Source organism: Panthera pardus, unplaced genomic scaffold (genome assembly GCF_024362965.1).
Source record: "Panthera pardus isolate Hobbes unplaced genomic scaffold, ASM2436296v1 HiC_scaffold_8, whole genome shotgun sequence".
In the NCBI taxonomy this organism is placed as follows: Eukaryota; Metazoa; Chordata; class Mammalia; order Carnivora; family Felidae; genus Panthera; species Panthera pardus.
In genome coordinates, this window is record NW_026527013.1 from 40,117,758 (window position 1) to 40,133,952 (window position 16,195).

The 16,195-nt window shown below is 48.0% G+C and overlaps 1 pseudogene; it reads right to left on the minus strand.

Moving 5' to 3' along the window:
• Nucleotides 1–5,918: 5,918 nt before the first annotated feature.
• LOC109254517 (threonylcarbamoyl-AMP synthase-like) lies at nucleotides 5,919–10,454 on the minus strand (annotated as a pseudogene).
• Between the last annotated feature and the right edge of the window lie 5,741 nt (nucleotides 10,455–16,195).

Genomic DNA, 16,195 nt, shown 5'->3' on the forward strand with positions numbered 1-16,195 from the left:
AAGCAGGAAGTATGCGTTCATCAGCTTTGTGATGACCAGGATTCTTTCAAGTCTCTTCTCCAAACAGTAGTCAGAGAGATGTGCATGACCAAGGCAGTCTCCTGCTCAGAATCCTCTAATAACTTCTCATGACACTTAAATGAAAAATCACAATCTTGGGGTGCCTGGGTGGCTTGGTCAGTTAAGCATCCAGGTTCGGCCCAGGTCATGATCCCTTGGTTTGTGGGTTCGAGCCCTGCGTCGGGCTCTGTCCTGACAGCTCAGGGCCTGGAGCCTGCTTCATATTCTGTGTCTCCCCCTCTCTCTGCCCCTCTCCTGCTTGTGCTCTCTGTCTCTCTCAAGAATAAATAAACAGTAAAAAATTATATATATGTGTGTGTGTGTGTGTGTGTGTGTATGTACACATATATATGTATACATATATATATATATACACACACACACATATACACACACACACACACACACACACACACATATATATATACACATATATATATCTCACAGTGTTGACCCTGGCCTTCAAGGCTTACTAACTTCATCTACTTCCAATTCAGCTCTAGGCACACTGGCCTCTTGTGGTTTCCTGCCAAGCCCCAAACTTAGGGCCTCTCTAACTGTTCTCCCCCAGATATTGCCATGGCTCCATCTTTCTCACTGTCCAGGTGTCTGCTAAATGCCCCGTCTTCAGAGAGGATCTCCTGGCTGAAATATCATACATGGCATAACCCCCAGTCAGTGCTTATCCTGCTTTTTCTTTCCATCCTTATTATGCCCTGGCATTATCTGATGTAGTATTTGTTTTTGCCTGACTCTTGCACTAGAATTCAATGTCTATCAGGGCAATGACTTTGCTTTGTCCCAATTCTGTATCCCCTGTGCCTAGAACAGTGTAGAAAATGTTCCTCCACATAGTAGAAACTTAAAAATTATTTGTGGAACAAATGAAGCGCTTTCATTTTTTATTATTTTTTAAAATATTTAGTTATTATGGGGAGAGTGCAAGCTGGGGAGCAGCAGAGAGAGGAGGACAGAGGATTTGAAGCGGGCTGCACACTGACAGCAGCGAGTTGTATGTGGGGCTCGAACTCACAAACCACAAGATCAAGACCGGAGCTAAAGTTGGACACTCAACCAACTGAGCCACCCAGGTGCCCTGAATGAAGCACTTTTTTTTTTTTATGTTTATTTGAGAGAGAGAGAGAGAGAGAGAGCACAAGTTGGGGAGGGGCAGAGAGCAAGGGAGACACAGAATCCGAAGCAGGCTCCAGGCTCCGAGCTGTCAGCACAGAGCCTGACGCGGGGCTCGAACCCACAAACCGCGAGATCCTGACCTGAGCTGACGTCAGACACTTAACCGACTGAGCGACCCAGGCGCCCCCTGAATGAAGCACTTTTATATTCGTTACCTTCAATGAAACCCCAAATGACCCAGTGAGGTAAGAACTTTTATAGCCCTATTTGACAGATGAAAAATCTGAGTCAGGGAAGTGATTTGCCTGGAGCCAGGGACAGAGTTCGAATTCAAAGTCAGCATCTGACTTTCCAACTCCACCTCTTACATTTCTCTTTCTGCCGTGCTGTTTATGAAGCGTTGCGTTCACTGAAAAAGAACGAGCCGGTTTTAGAGGGTGCCTGAGGAGGACGGGCTGACGTGGAAGCTCAAGTGGTCCTCTCTGACAGGAGATCCCAGGGTCCTCTTCACAAACAGAGAGGTTTTTGGCCCTGGCACACCTAGTTTATGGGCCCACGTTACTGTGAGTTCTTGCCACATCAGACAAGACACGCGTGCCAGAACCCAGGGCATGAATGATACGCTTTGGTATGGCTCCATTTGGGGCCTTAAGAAAATGCACAGTGAGGGTTCTCTATGATGGTGTGATTTCCGTCGTTGATTCAACATTATCTATTGGCGCTTTGGACGCAGAAACTGTTTCCCTAGAAGCTTCTGCTTGATACTTTCTACCTTTAGAATCCGAATCACAGAATTTTGAGGGTGGAAAGGAGAGAATCAATCCATCTGCTTGTGTCCTTTTACTTCAAGGGCAAGAACCCCGGGGGGCGTGGAGATTACAGAGGGCTTTCACACACATGGTCGCCCTTGATCCTCACTGAACCCCTCGTAAGAGCTACCATTGTCCTCCTCTTTAGAACAGAGATGTGCATGCTGAGGCTCAGGCAGGCTTTTTCTGATGGCAGGTTCTCTCTACTACACAGCAAACAGAATCCAGAGAACCTGGGATAAATATCCTGGGATTCATTAAGAATTGCATTAAGAAAGAGGCTCCCCCACAGGAACAACAAATGTTGTGGTCGGTTTATGCATCGTCATGGACTGGACTGTGTCCCCACCCCCCCCCCACCTCCCCCCGCCCCCCCCCCCCCCGCAGATTCATATAGAAAGCCCTACCCCCCAGCAGCTCAGGATATGACTGTATTTGGAGATAGGGCTTTTTAAAATTATGATAAAGTTACAGTGAAGCCCTTACAGTGGGACCTAATCCAATGTGACTGGTTTCCTTATAAGAGGGGAGGAGACACGAGGCAAGTGTGCACACAGAGGAAAGGCCATGTGAGGACACAGTGACAAGGAGGCCATCTGCAAGTCAAAGAGAGTCCCCCACTGACACCTTCATCGCTGACTTCCAGCCTCCACAATGAGAGACAACAAACGTCTGTTGTTTAAGTCACCCAGTGTGTTGTATTTTGTTACAGCAGCCCCAGAACACTGATAATACCCGGTTCATGAGTTTGTGGGTGGCTACAGAGTGGCCACCCGTGGCATAGTAATAGCCAGCCTACATGGAGTGTTTACTCAGGTGCTAAAAACTTTAGGTGTGTTAATGAAATGAATGCTAACAATAGCCCCATGAGGTAGATTCTATGATGGTGCCCCTTTTAAAATCAGGAAAGTCAGACAAAGAAAAGTCACCTGCTCTGAGCTGCCTGTTTGTAAAGTGGCAGGGCAAGGATTTGAATCCTGGCGGCCTGGGCTCCCAGGCCCTTGTTCTGAAGGATCTAGCTGAGTTCGTTATCATCACCCCTATCTTCCAGATGAGCAAACTGAGACTCACACAATTGTCCAACATCCCAGAGCCAGGGTGTGGTGGAACCAGAATTCCCAATTCTTTGATTTTGTCGCAAATGAATGGCTGGAACTCAAGGATCCTGAAAGTCATTCACTGGAGGAAGGGAAGGGACTCACCCGAAAGAGTAGGAGCAAAAATCTATGTATACACAAAATGAATTTGTGGGGGGAGAGGAATGTGACAGAGAAGTTTGGGCCCACTGAAGGGTGAGCGGCCATACAGCTAGGTAGACAGCTGGCAGGATTCATTCAGGTGTCCTTGACTCTCAAGTCCACTCTCCTCTATCATTTTTAGCTTTGACAGGTATTTACAAGGCATCTACTATGGGTCTGATATCAGAGGCTGACCACACGGGGATAAAGGATATGGCAGGCCTTGGCCTTTGGAACCCACAGTCTGGATGAAATGGGTACACACACAGATCATTTCCAGGGTGGCGAGGGCCATGGGGGCCAGGGGATCATAACTGTCCATGTTCTTTTGTGTCCTGGTATCTTCTTCCTTTCCCAAGCAGTTGATTGGGCCTGTGCTCTCTGTCTTAAGGAAAAAAATCTGACAGAGTAGAAAAAAAAAAGGCCTTAGTCTCTGCCTCTCGTGTCCATAATTCTAACCTCTCAAAGGTCCCCCCGGGGCAATCCAGGGCCGGTAAGGGATAAATGTTCCAAAGAAGGAAGGAGAGGAGAGTGCTTTTTCAAGACAAGAAAACTCTTCAAAGGTGCTGAGGGAGGGAGAAAAGACAATACATTAGAGAGAGCTGAGGGCCAGAGAGCAGGAGGGTGTGTCCATAAAGGGGACCCTGGGAAGGGGGCCTGGGAAGGGGGCCTGGGAAGGGTGGCAAGGCCTCAGAGTAGGTGTGGTAGTGGTGGTATATATGCAGACAAAGCCAAGGTCACCCTGCAGAGATTCTAGGGACCCAGCATGGAGTAGGCATTGCCTACGTGACTCCTGGACTTGAAGGGGCCACGAGGAGAAAACCAGGGGTATCTTTATGGGAACCTGTGATGAACAGATGTCCCGAAACTAGGCAGACACATCCCTCAGCACTGTGACACTAGAAAGTCTAGAACTTAGATACAACACTGGAGGGAGAGGATGTGCCAAACTGATGGCAATTGAGTTGGGATGGGGTTCAAAATACAAATCGAGAAGGGAGAAATGAAAATAAGGAAAGATATCCCTGGTGTGCCGGAAATTCACACCTAAGTTGTACAATAGGTGAACCAAGGTGCGAGAGAGCATGCTGGCCAGCCAGGATTGTCCAGGGAGATGCCAGGGAGGGCAGCCCAGGCCCAGAGGACCACCCATTCAGTGACACTACAGGGCAGTGACTTGTGGACCACAAGGAAATCAGTGTGCAGGAACCAGGAGGATGTGGAACAGTGGAGGTGACAGTCCAGAGAGGCACGCCCGGTCTTGACACAGCTTACAAACCCTGCACGATGGCTGGAGTTCATGTTGAAGATAAAGGTAGGCTATGGACACATCGTGATCAAGGAAGTTGTAGGATTAATACCAAGTTTTTCAAATCTCTTTGGGAGGGGGGCCGCCTGGGTGGCTCAGGGAGTTAAGTGTCCGACTTTGGCTCAGGTCATCATCTTGTGGTTCATGAGTTCAAGCCTCGTGTTGGGCTCTGTGCTGACAGCTCAGACCCTGGAGCCTGCTTTGGATTCTATGTCCCCCCTCCCTCTCTCTCTCTCTGCCCCTCCTCTGCTTGGCTCTGTCTCTCTCTCTCCCTCAAAAATAAATACACATTAAAAAAACAGTTTTTCTTAAAATAAAATCTCTTTGGGAGCAATATAGGTGGTGGTGGCTTGGGTCAAAATGAGAAAGGGCTCAGGAGAACAGTACAAGTGGCAAAGAGTTGAAAAGAACAAGGAGGGGATTAATGGAAAGAAAGAAAGAAAGAAAGAGATTTTCAGCAGTAGAATCTTCCGGACTTTTTTTTTTTTTAAAGAACAATAAAGATTTATTTTCCAATATGTTTTTATTTGGACCTCCCCACCCCCACCCCTGCCAACTGAATTCACTCCCCACCATTAGTCCAAAGGGAGGGTTCTCTCCACCAGGCATCACAGCACACCACAATACCAGCCTCCTCAGCTCAGAGGAGATAGTGTTTGCCCTGTGGCTCAACAATCTTTGTCCTAACCTGGCCCCAGTCTCAGGTGCACAAGCACATGCCTTTGATCACCTGAGACTTTTAAGTAGCACCAGCTGGTACTCTAGCTGATTTGGACCTTAGATGCCACTACCCACCAGAGAAGAGGCTCCGACTCGATTCCAAGCCTGTTCTTTAAATTATTTTTCAAACATTTTTTTTTTAAATTTATTTTTGAGACAGAGAGAGACAGAGCATGAGCAGGGGAGGGGCAGAGAGAGAGGGAGACACAGAATCGGAAGCAGGCTCCAGGCTCCGAGCCATCAGCTCAGAGCCCGACACGGGGCTTGAACTCACGGACCGTGAGATCGTGACCTGAGCTGAAGTCGGACGCTTAACCGACTGAGCCACCCAGGAGCCCCAAACATATTTTTTAAAAAGCAACTTAGTAGAAAACAAGGCCATCCTAGGAATGTTGTCAAAGTCTCTAGTCAGCTTTTGACTGATATATGAAGTTACAGATAATAAAGAAGACCTCCCCCACCAGGTGTAAGACTAAACCAGCAGCTTCTGGGCCCCGGTCTCCAATGTTCAGAAAGACACATTGGCTTAAAGACAGAGACTAGAGACATTGTAGCCCCCGGGGCCTCTGTAAACGATGCCTCCCAGTCACCAGTGGACAGACACATGGTGTCGGGCATTTGTCCTTGGGCCCTCCCTTATCCTGAGATTCACAAGCAAGATCTCTGTGAGGGGAACAGCCCATACTTCTGTGGGAGGATGGATGTAATACTTTCCAGGGCACAGCCTGGATGAATGATGCCAAACTTTCCAAGTACAGACAAGTCAACCACAGTTGACCCAAGCAGTACTCAGGGCTCTGGCCATCCCCAATTGGTCCCCCATCAATGACCAGCAACAATTGAGGCCAGAGGTACAGGAATTCCTTGACATTTGGAGAACTGGCCTAAGAGTCAAGGTTGGTACTGGTGAGAGCAAGTGTTGCTCAAACACCTAGGCCAAATCCTGCATGAAGCCATGATCAGGAGTCCAGGTGCCTACAAGAGGAGTAAAGGGGTTCAGGTCCTTACTGAGCTCTTGGGAGCTTTCCAACACCAGGGTCACTGGTTCTGATAATAAGTCTTTCAGGAGCACCTTGGACATGTTCAACATGGCAGTCCCTATAGACATCGGCCACATGGCCCAGATAGACAGGCAGCAGCTCGGCCTTGCTGCAGCCCTTGAGGGGGTACACAGCGCCCTGTGCCACTGAGCAACTTGCCGAGAAGGCCAGGCCCTATGGCGTGTGGGTGGGGACCACCACCATGGCGGGCGCCTGTGCGCAGCTCAGCCACGGAGGCCCAAAACACCTTGGTCCAGCGGGCAAGGCCACACTCCCGGGGAGCCACAACAGCCAGGCCCTTGGCACTGGCAGAGTGGGGCTCAGAATGCAGAGGAGCTGGCTGCTGTGGACAAAGCCCCCGCCCCCGCCCCCATCCCTCATTCAACCCGGTGCTGGCAGCCACCACGGCTCTCAGTGCCTGCAAATCTCCTGGACTTAACTCATGATTAGGTTTTAGGGGTGAGGCAGAGGGAGGAGTCAAGGATGATGGCCAGGTTTCTGATGTGGGTCAATGAGTCAGTCATGGTGATATTAACAGGGCTAGAGTTATAGGAGGAGAGGCTGGTTGGAAGAAGATACTGAGTTGAGTTGTAGATGTGGTGAATTTGACATATCATTTAGGATGCTCTTGGCTGCAAGTAACAACGAAACAAAACAAAACGAAACAAAATAAAAACCCATGCAAACAATAAGGGACTGTATTGTTTAACATAGTTGGAAGCCCCTTTCCCTGATAAGATTTAATCAGCTGGTCATTAAGGACCCAGGCTCTACTCCTGTTGGATTTCACCTATCCCTCATGGTTGCAGTTGGTTTTCCTGACTCTGACTGACTCCAAGTCACAGCAGTATCGAGAAGGAGAAAAGAAGCCATCATTCATGTGTCTGTTTGAGAGAAAACTTTTCCTAGACATTCCCAGCAATCTGCCCTGTCTGGGTCACATGCCCACTCCTTAAGCAATCACGGGCTTCAGCCAATCGTCCGGAAAGGATTGGCAGCTGAGGAGTCGTCCAACACCAGGACCAACAGCCCTACAAGGTGACCGTGGCATATGCAAATGGAGTTAGCTTAGAAACAGTCGGAAACAAGGAACAAAGGACAGATTTGGGGTGAAAGCACCATAGAGGTGCTATGAGGAAAGCTGTCCCCTGCGGAGACAGGGGCAGAGAGAAGAACAGGGGCCAAACACACAACTCCAGAGAACACCTCTATCTAAGGGGTATCCGAGGAAGAAAGACTGCATTGTAATGGTTGACAACTTGACTCTGGATTCAGACAGACCTAGGTGGGAATTCCATTCCTGCTGCTTATAAGCCATTGACCTACAAGGGGGTCAGTGAAGATCCCTGCATTACGCAGAGCCTTACCTTCCTTGTCTGAAAAAGGGAACCCATAAGTCCCACCTCCCAGGGCTGCTGTGAAGCGTCGATAAGAAAATGCACACAAAGCCTCCACACGACCTCAGCCCATGGCAGCCGCTCCTAGCCATTGGTGAAAAAGAACAGCCTAGAGAGTATCTGAAAAGTGAAGGGGGAAGCTGGTGAATAACCAGGATGAGATGGAGTCATTGAAGGCACGGGGCGAGAGGATTTCAAGGAGGAAAGAGTGGGCAATTATGTCATCTGCTGAAGAGAGGTCAGGTCAGAAGTGGACTGAAAACTGCCCTTTGGATTTAGCAATTAGAAGGTCACTGGTACCCTTGACAAGAGCACTCTCAGTGGAGTGCTGGGGTTGGGAGCCAGGAAGCAGGGGGTCAGCAGTGAAGACCAGAATTCAAGTCGCCTGGCTACCAACCGACAGCAGCGTGCTTTACACGATGCCAGGAGCTGCTTGGTGTTGAAAACTCCCGTTTTCAGTCATGCCTCAAAAATACTCATTCGGAGAGCAGTAAACAGTAGGATTCCACAATCTGTGAACGAAACGGCCCCTCTTCATCATTTTTAATTCTTTTTTGTGGATAAAGCGAAGGTGGTTGTTTCCTTTCATTAGAAATATGTTGCATCCTTTTCGAGGATTTGTGTTTACATTACCATTTTATTGCTATATGGTTCTTTTTTATATAACATATTTTGGAACCATAAAAACAAACAAACACAACAAACAAAACCCAAACAACATATGTGCTTTGCATTAAATTCAGAAAGTTCAAACCCCTCACTCTGTGCACGTTTTCGAGGCAAAGTGTGGGACTAGGAAAACCCTTCAAGAAACACGCAATGTGACAAATCCTCCTTTAAGAAATGATAGCAGTTGCTTTTGAGACCAATTTGGTCACACGGATCCTGTTTGTCAGGGCTGTCATTAAAAGCCTAATATTTTTCCCATTGCAGAATGTCTCCCAGTGACTCAAACGTGGGCAGAGGCTAAGCACGGTCAATTTCGTGACCTCCCTTGTGCTACCCACCCCCCCCTCACCCCGCCCTGGCTATCTCAACTCCCCAGTGGATGATCTCTTATCCCTAGCAACAACTGGAGCTGCTACTGTTTCTCGACTCTGGCGAGGAAAGTGGGCTTAGGGCCAAGTCTACTGGCCAGGGCTCCCCTTGGAAGATGCTAGAAGAGCACTCCACATTCTCTCACCATCAGTGACCCAAGTTCCTCACCTCTGCCGAACATCTGGATTGCAACACACAGAGTTCAAAGGGCCAGCATGTGTGTCTGCACCTGGCCTCGCTGTTGAAACAGAGCTGACCTCAAACCAAACACGCGGCCTCTCTGCTGTTATTTATGCGGAGGGTCGGATGCCAGATATAAATATTAACTTCGGCATCTTCTCCCCACAGGACTTTGTGATTAAAGGATGCACGTAAACAAACCATCTACCGGGCAGAAAAAGCAACTCTACTCTTCTCGGCGTATTGAACCCTTCTCAAAAGAAAGCTGATCCCCTTTCCTACCGTTGTGAATGTGTGTTGGTTTACTTTAATAATATCACGGCTCCTTCCCGCCATGGGGCTCCCCGTAGCCTCTTGCATTTGAAGCCATCAGGTGGTGGGCCTGCTGCAGACATGGTGCATCCCATCCCCAGGAGAGGCTTGCGAGCGAGCACCATATGTTATTAAGACCTCCCAGAACTGGTTGCCATCGTTGGGAGCACAGTCAAGGAAGAGAGAGGCAAGAAGTGGCCGTGTAGCAGACGTGGGTCCTCGGTGCCCGGCAGCTCTGAGCCATCCCCCCCTCTTTGAAGTCGGCTAAGGAAGATGGATGAGTATGTGGGGGGGCAGGTATGGCTGACAGCAGCCAGGGGTAGAACAGGTGTAGTAGTTTAAGGAAAATGTAGCTCATGAGATTCCCGGGCACAGGAATGGACCTAGTTTTTCTGTTTCTAGAAAGAGGCTGGAAGATACAGAGAGCATGATTTAATTTCCACCAACATGTATTAGCAAATTATGATACCCAGTGTAGTAATGCTGGGGGACAAGGGCACGCACAAAATACTACGGAGTTAAAAGGGGAAAACACCCTCTCCACTTGACAGGGAAACTAATAAAATTTTCACAGAGAAAGAAGCATTTGAATGAATGACTGAGTCATTCCTTCATTCAACAAATGCTTATTGAGCCCCATCATGTGCCAGCACCATCCTGGGGGCTATACAGGTGACAGGCAAGATCACTCCCATCCGCGAGCCCACTCTTTCGTGAAGCTAGACTGCATGCCTACTGAGTGCCCAGCCCTGGGAGATGCCCTCTGGGAGATTAACATTCTGTTGAAACAGATGAGTCACTTCAAAATTGTGCCATGGGTGTTATGCTCAGAGCAGGACAGAAAGCCACGGGATGACAAGAAGGGGACTGGGTTAATCCAATGGTTTGCAACCCGGGGCAGGGGCAATTCTGTCCCCCAGGGAAAATGTCACAGTGTCTGGACACATTTGTGGTTGTAAAAACTGGGGGAGGCAGGTGCCGCTGGCGTCTAGCAGGGAGAGGCCAGCCATGCTGCCAGACACCCTACGATGCCCAGGGCAACCTCTACAGCAGATGATGAACCAACCCGAAATGTCATCAGGGCCAAGGTTGAGGAACTCTGGCCTAGTACTAGACTCAGGGAATGCTTTGGGGAAGTGCAGTTTGGGTTGAGAACTAGTGGGTGCTAGAAGTTCAAAATGCTGGGCATAGGAGTCCAGCATGGAATCAGAGGACATCGTGAAGAGAAAGAGAAGTCCCCAGGAGCTCCAGCGGAGAATGCAGGGAAGGTGGAGGGGATACAAAACACAAAATCCAGTCTGTTTCCAGAGGGACTAGAAGGTCTTCTGTGCCATGTTATGAAGTGCAGACTTTATCTGGAGGGCATGATGGCTAATACAACCTGCCCCCCACCTCCTCCCCCACACATCTACTCCGTTGGAAAATTTTAAATCCCGTGACACGATTCTGTTGGTTTTTAGAAAATCCCTTCTAACAGCAATGCAGGTGATTGCGGGGGAGTGGGGGGTGGGGGGAGGCACGTGAGAGACTTTTGCAATACAGAAGTGATGGCTGGAGGCCATGGCAGGGAACATGGGGGGAAGCTGCAACAGACTCCTGAGAATAGAGGAATTTTTATGCTTGATGATTGATTGGGTGTTGCAAAAGAAGGAATTCCTTAGGATGACTGAGGTTTCTAGCTGAGGGCCAGTGTGAGCGGTGAGGTGTGTGACAGAGGAGAAGTCATTTGTAGGGGACAGAGTTCAGTTTACAGATACGGTGTTGATGGTCCCGTGGGGACATCCAAGCGGACACATCCTGTTCACAGAGAGAAAAGCAGATCTGTGTTGGGGAAAGACGTGCCCTGGAGACATGGACGTGGGGATCACAAAGGCCCACCGGTGGTAACCAAAGTCTTGAACGTGGAGAAGGCACCTCCTGGTGCTGGTGAGAGACGAGAAGCCACCAGGGCAGAATGCCGGGCTTCATACAGAGTCGAAGGGCAGAAAGAGAAGGAACCACAGAAGGCGGACCAGAGACATGGAAAGAGTAGTGACACACACCAAGAGAGGGACTCACTTTAAGAATAAGAAAGTGGTCAAGCTGTCTAATGCAGCAGAAGTTAAGCAGGATGTGAAATTAGATGGAGCTATTCAACATGTCAATCAAGAGGTCATTGGTGACCTTTTCAAGAGCAGTTTCACTACAATGGTGGGTGAGGAATTTATTTAAAAACACTTGATTACTCAAATCAAGAGGAAGAAAATGGGAACCGAATGTCTTTATATCTGGGCAGAATTTGAATAGCGGTCATTCTGCCGGCTTGGCAAACAGAAAAGGAGTAAAACAGTTAGGCAGAAAACCGGATTAACAATAGGCCCAATCATAAAAACAGTTATTGTATACCAAAAAGACGTTTAGAGGCGAACAGCCTCAGAGTCGACTTGGCAGCTTAGTGATGTCTTTCTGCCCTGTCATTCTCATGCTAGTTACCACATGGTCACAAAATGGCAGCTGCAGGCTCCAAGCATTACATCCCCACGTGACAGTACCTAAAGCAAGAAGGAAGATGCCAGGGACCAAACTGAGGCTCACCTCACACTCCCCTCTCCTTTTGTTGGGAGACTTTCCCTTATATCTTATCACATGCCTCCTCTTAGACCAATTAAGATAGAGGTAAATGGGACTGCCAGAAGTAGCTCGCACGAATCATCGTTCTTCCCCTGGGGCTAGGCACATGGCTGCTTGAACAGAATTGGTGTTCTGTTCACAAGGAAGAAGGGGGACTGGCAGTTGGGGTGACAACCTGTCGTGTCGGCCATAGGAAACTATCCTTTCACAGGGTGAGGGGAGCCCATCAGAGACCTTACAGCATCGGACAAGCCCTTGGGATGCTTCGAAAAGAATGACTAGCTGTTACAGTTAATATTCAGAGCTGAGATGTTATTATAATATCCACTACATATAGGGGCGCCTGCGTGACTCCGTTGATTAAGGGTCTGACTCTTGATTTTGGCTCAGGTCATGATCTCACGATTCGTGAGTTCGAGCCCCACATTGGGCTCTGAGCTGACAGTGTGGAACATGCTTGGGATTCTTTCTCTCCCTCTTTCTCTGTTCCTCCCCCACTTGTGCTCTCTCTCTCTCTCAAAATAAATAAACTTATCCACCACATATTCACTATCAACCCTAGGCAGAAGGCTGATTGTTCCACAGATCGTATACGCTCAGCAACATCAAGATGTAGGTAATAATTGGATGATGATGCTGGCAATGAAGTATGCTTATTGAGGGCTTACTATGTGCCAGGTACTTTATATTCATTACCTTAATCTTCAAAACACAAGTGAGATGGATAGATGCTATTCATATGTCCGTTTTCTTTTTAAATTATTTTTACATTTATTAATTTTTGAGAGACAGAGAGAGACAGAGCATGAGTAGGAGAGGGGCAGAAAGAAAGGTAGACACAGAACCCTCATCAGGCTCCAGGCTCTGAGCTGCCAGCAGTGAGCCCGATGTGAGGCTCGAACTCATGAACTGTGAGATCATGACCTGAGCCGAAGTCTGACGTTTAACCAACTGAGCCATTTTATAGAGGTGAAAACTGAGGCGTGTAGAGGTTCAATAACTTGCCTGGTGTCCCTCAGCTAGTAGCAGCCGACCCAGGACCACCCCATCCCAAAGTCAGTGCATGCGCTGATGACACTCTACTACCGCCTTTGATAAAAAGAAGCCACTGGGAAGTTATGTTACACCCGGGAGTGGAAGCAATTGTATGTGAGGATGGAAAAATGTGCTGCGATGAGCTTTCTCTCCTTTACCAGTGTCCTGAGTTTCCAGCCTTTCATTTTCCCACACAACTTTGCAACAAAAGCACATCCAGCAGACAGCCCATTCCCTTCCAGCTTTGCCCCCTCGTTAACAAGCTCACTGATCTTACGCTGCTCCTCTGGAAACTGAAGACTGAGGTGGGTAGGCATGCTCAAGGGCTAAGACTAGGTACACATCATGGTAACCAGAACTTCTTCCTGGTGGGCACAGTGTCGTGGATGAGATTTGGGGAGGAGGATTAAAATCTGAGGTCATTCTGGGGCGCCTGGGTGGCTCAGTCGGTTGAGCGGCCGACTTCGGCTCAGGTCACGATCTCGCGGTCCGTGAGTTCAAGCCCCGCGTCAGGCTCTGGGCTGATGGCTCAGAGCCTGGAGCCTGCTTCCGATTCTGTGTCTCCCTCTCTCTCTGCCCCTCCCCCATTCATGCTCTGTCTCTCTCTGTCTCAAAAAAAAAATAAATAAATGTTAAAAAAAAATTAAATAAATAAATAAATAAATAAATAAAATCTGAGGTCATTCATATGGAATAAAAGGGGACCTCCAATCAAGAAAGGACAGAAACTCTTGTGTGTTCAACAGGGTTTCAGGCAGAATTTGGGTTCACGTCTTGAGATGAGCAACGAACGGGAGCTGATGTTGCTGACTATGTTCTCTGCTCCGTGCCCAGCCTTCCACGTGTATTATCTCAGGGAACCTCACCATGAGGTTAGAGAAGAAACTTTTATTGTCTCTATTTTATAGATGAGGGAAAGGAGGTTCGGAGCATTAAGCAATTTGCTTAGGGTTCTACAATGAGTGAGCGGCAAAGATGAGATTGAACCCACCCAGAGCTGTCCCTGCAGACTGATCACGTGTAACCACTACGCGTTACTCCCTGCGGACCCCCTAGGTACTGCTGTGAATACACAGCTCCACGGAGGAAGGGGTTCTTGGGACTCACCAGCTTTCTGTTTCCTTAAAATCCTATCTCTGTTCCAAATACATTCCAAAGGGCATAAATTTCAGGATGAGTTCCCATACAGAATTTAAATCATGGAAGCATGTTGGGAAGGCATTTTAACAGAACTACAAATAAAAGTAAAGAGGCCCTAAATACTATACAACCCCTTAGCTAGGCCTATAGTGCCCTAAGGGTGGGGTGAAGGGGCTTTGCGTTTTCTCACCCAGTCCTAAGACAAGCCGGCCTTTCTCAGGGTTAACATAGGCACCTGCTCTTGACTGGGATTTTACGGGGTTGTTTTGCTAACCAGGTTCCAGTTTCTTCCCCCACCGCTCCCAAGACCACTAAGATCGCTCCTTGGGATTTGGATCAGGGCTGTGTGTAGAGAGACCAGCTGGGAACAGGCAAGAAGACCCTACCCACCCACTGACAGGTGGAAACGCAGTTCCAGGCACCAATGTCAACCCCTCTCTCCTTCGAAAATGATGAACAGAATTTGGATTCCTCTTGCCAGTACATACACCAGAGGTATGATCCAGAAATGGCATTAACACAAGTCATAGTCAAAACTTAAAACTTAAAGCAGGGGAAATCTGAAACAATGTTATGCCCATCCAGTGCTCCCATAGGTGCCCTAAGATGTGCATTAGAACATGGCACGTCTTCTTCTGGGCAGTACAAGCTGGTGCCAGTGTACAAGATGTAGTGGGTCGAGGGTGGCCTGAATTTGAGCCCTCACTATGCAAAGCACAATAAAAAATGGCAGCACTGACCCAGGTCCTGTCTCAGCTTCCCAGAATGTTTTCCAGTGTTCAAAAGCAGAAAGCTCGTGGACACATTCTCACCCAGCTTAAAGGGAGAGAAGGAACCTGAGAACTCTTTTCTTGTTGAAATACTTAAATCCTGCAGCTCAGCCTGGAAAGACTCAATTAAGAGGAGTTGTTGGAAAACCTCAGAACCATGAAAGGCCCAAGGCCATGTTCAAAAAGCTTTCAGAAACTCTTAGCATGGAACAATTTTGTTTAGTTCACAAAATTGGCATTGACCCAACACCTCTCCTCTTAGCTTCATCTCTCAGCCTCCTTCCCAACTCCTCATGGCAGGGGAGGAAGGAAAATAGAAAGCTTCGGAGGGTAGCCTCTAGATTTAGGTTTAGAATTGGCCATAGCACTTTAGAGCTGTGTGACCCTGAGCAAGTTACTAAACTTCTCTGAACAATTTTCTCACAGGGTTATCATAGCAGATAAGTAGGTTAGCGATGCATACAGTACTTTGTATTATGCTTGCCCCTTGGAAACTGAAGAATACATAATAGTTATTATTAACCCAAGCAATGCTGGAAGAAAGAACTCAGGAGGGTTCAGCCCATCTGACACCTCTTTTTGTTTTCATGCCTCATCCCCACATGGGTTGGGGCCAGCATGGTAAAAGAAGTTCCAGTAGGTACAACTGGAAGTAGGCATGACCAACTTTATCTTTTTTTTTTTTTTTTTTTTTTACGTATCGAGCATCTATAGATGAGGCACTGGCCTAAGAATGGTGGTGAAGATAAGGATTAAAAAAAAATCCTCTGCCCTTAAAGAATGTGCAGATTGGCAGGAAAAGAAGTGATAAAGGGGTATCTGCCATTTTCAGTTCAGGAAAAACTTTTGGAGGTGTCTGCCACTTATTTCCTCCCTGCTCCATTCATCACCTGGGGGGGCCAGCCCTTCCTTCATATCTTGTGACACCTGACCCATCCTGGGTACAGCTCATTGCACCAGAGCTAGTCACGTGACCACACCCCGGTGAATCAAATTGTTTTCCTAGGAATTTAAAATGGAGTGGATTCAAATTCAGACTCAGGATGAAATTAATCACGGTGATGGGTACAAATAGCAAAAGTGACATAAACTCAGGGCTGCTGGAATTCTCAGCCTTGGGCACACCAGTGGATAAGCAGAGAATTATCCACACCAGTGGATAAGCAGTGAATAAGCAGGAAAACTGACGTGAGGCCAGGTAGCTGTAGCCAGACATGAGAGAGAGAAAGAGATGGAAGGGGTAGCCTTTTATGTTCCTAATGGCTTTTCACTTCTGACGAGGCGCAGCTATACTTTCTTCAATGGGGCTTCGTGAGTCTTCTCTTCTGGTACACCCCTTTTTACTCGAGCAGTTGATGCCCCCCGGTTCCACAGAAAAGCTCAGTGTGTGGGACCCACTGCCT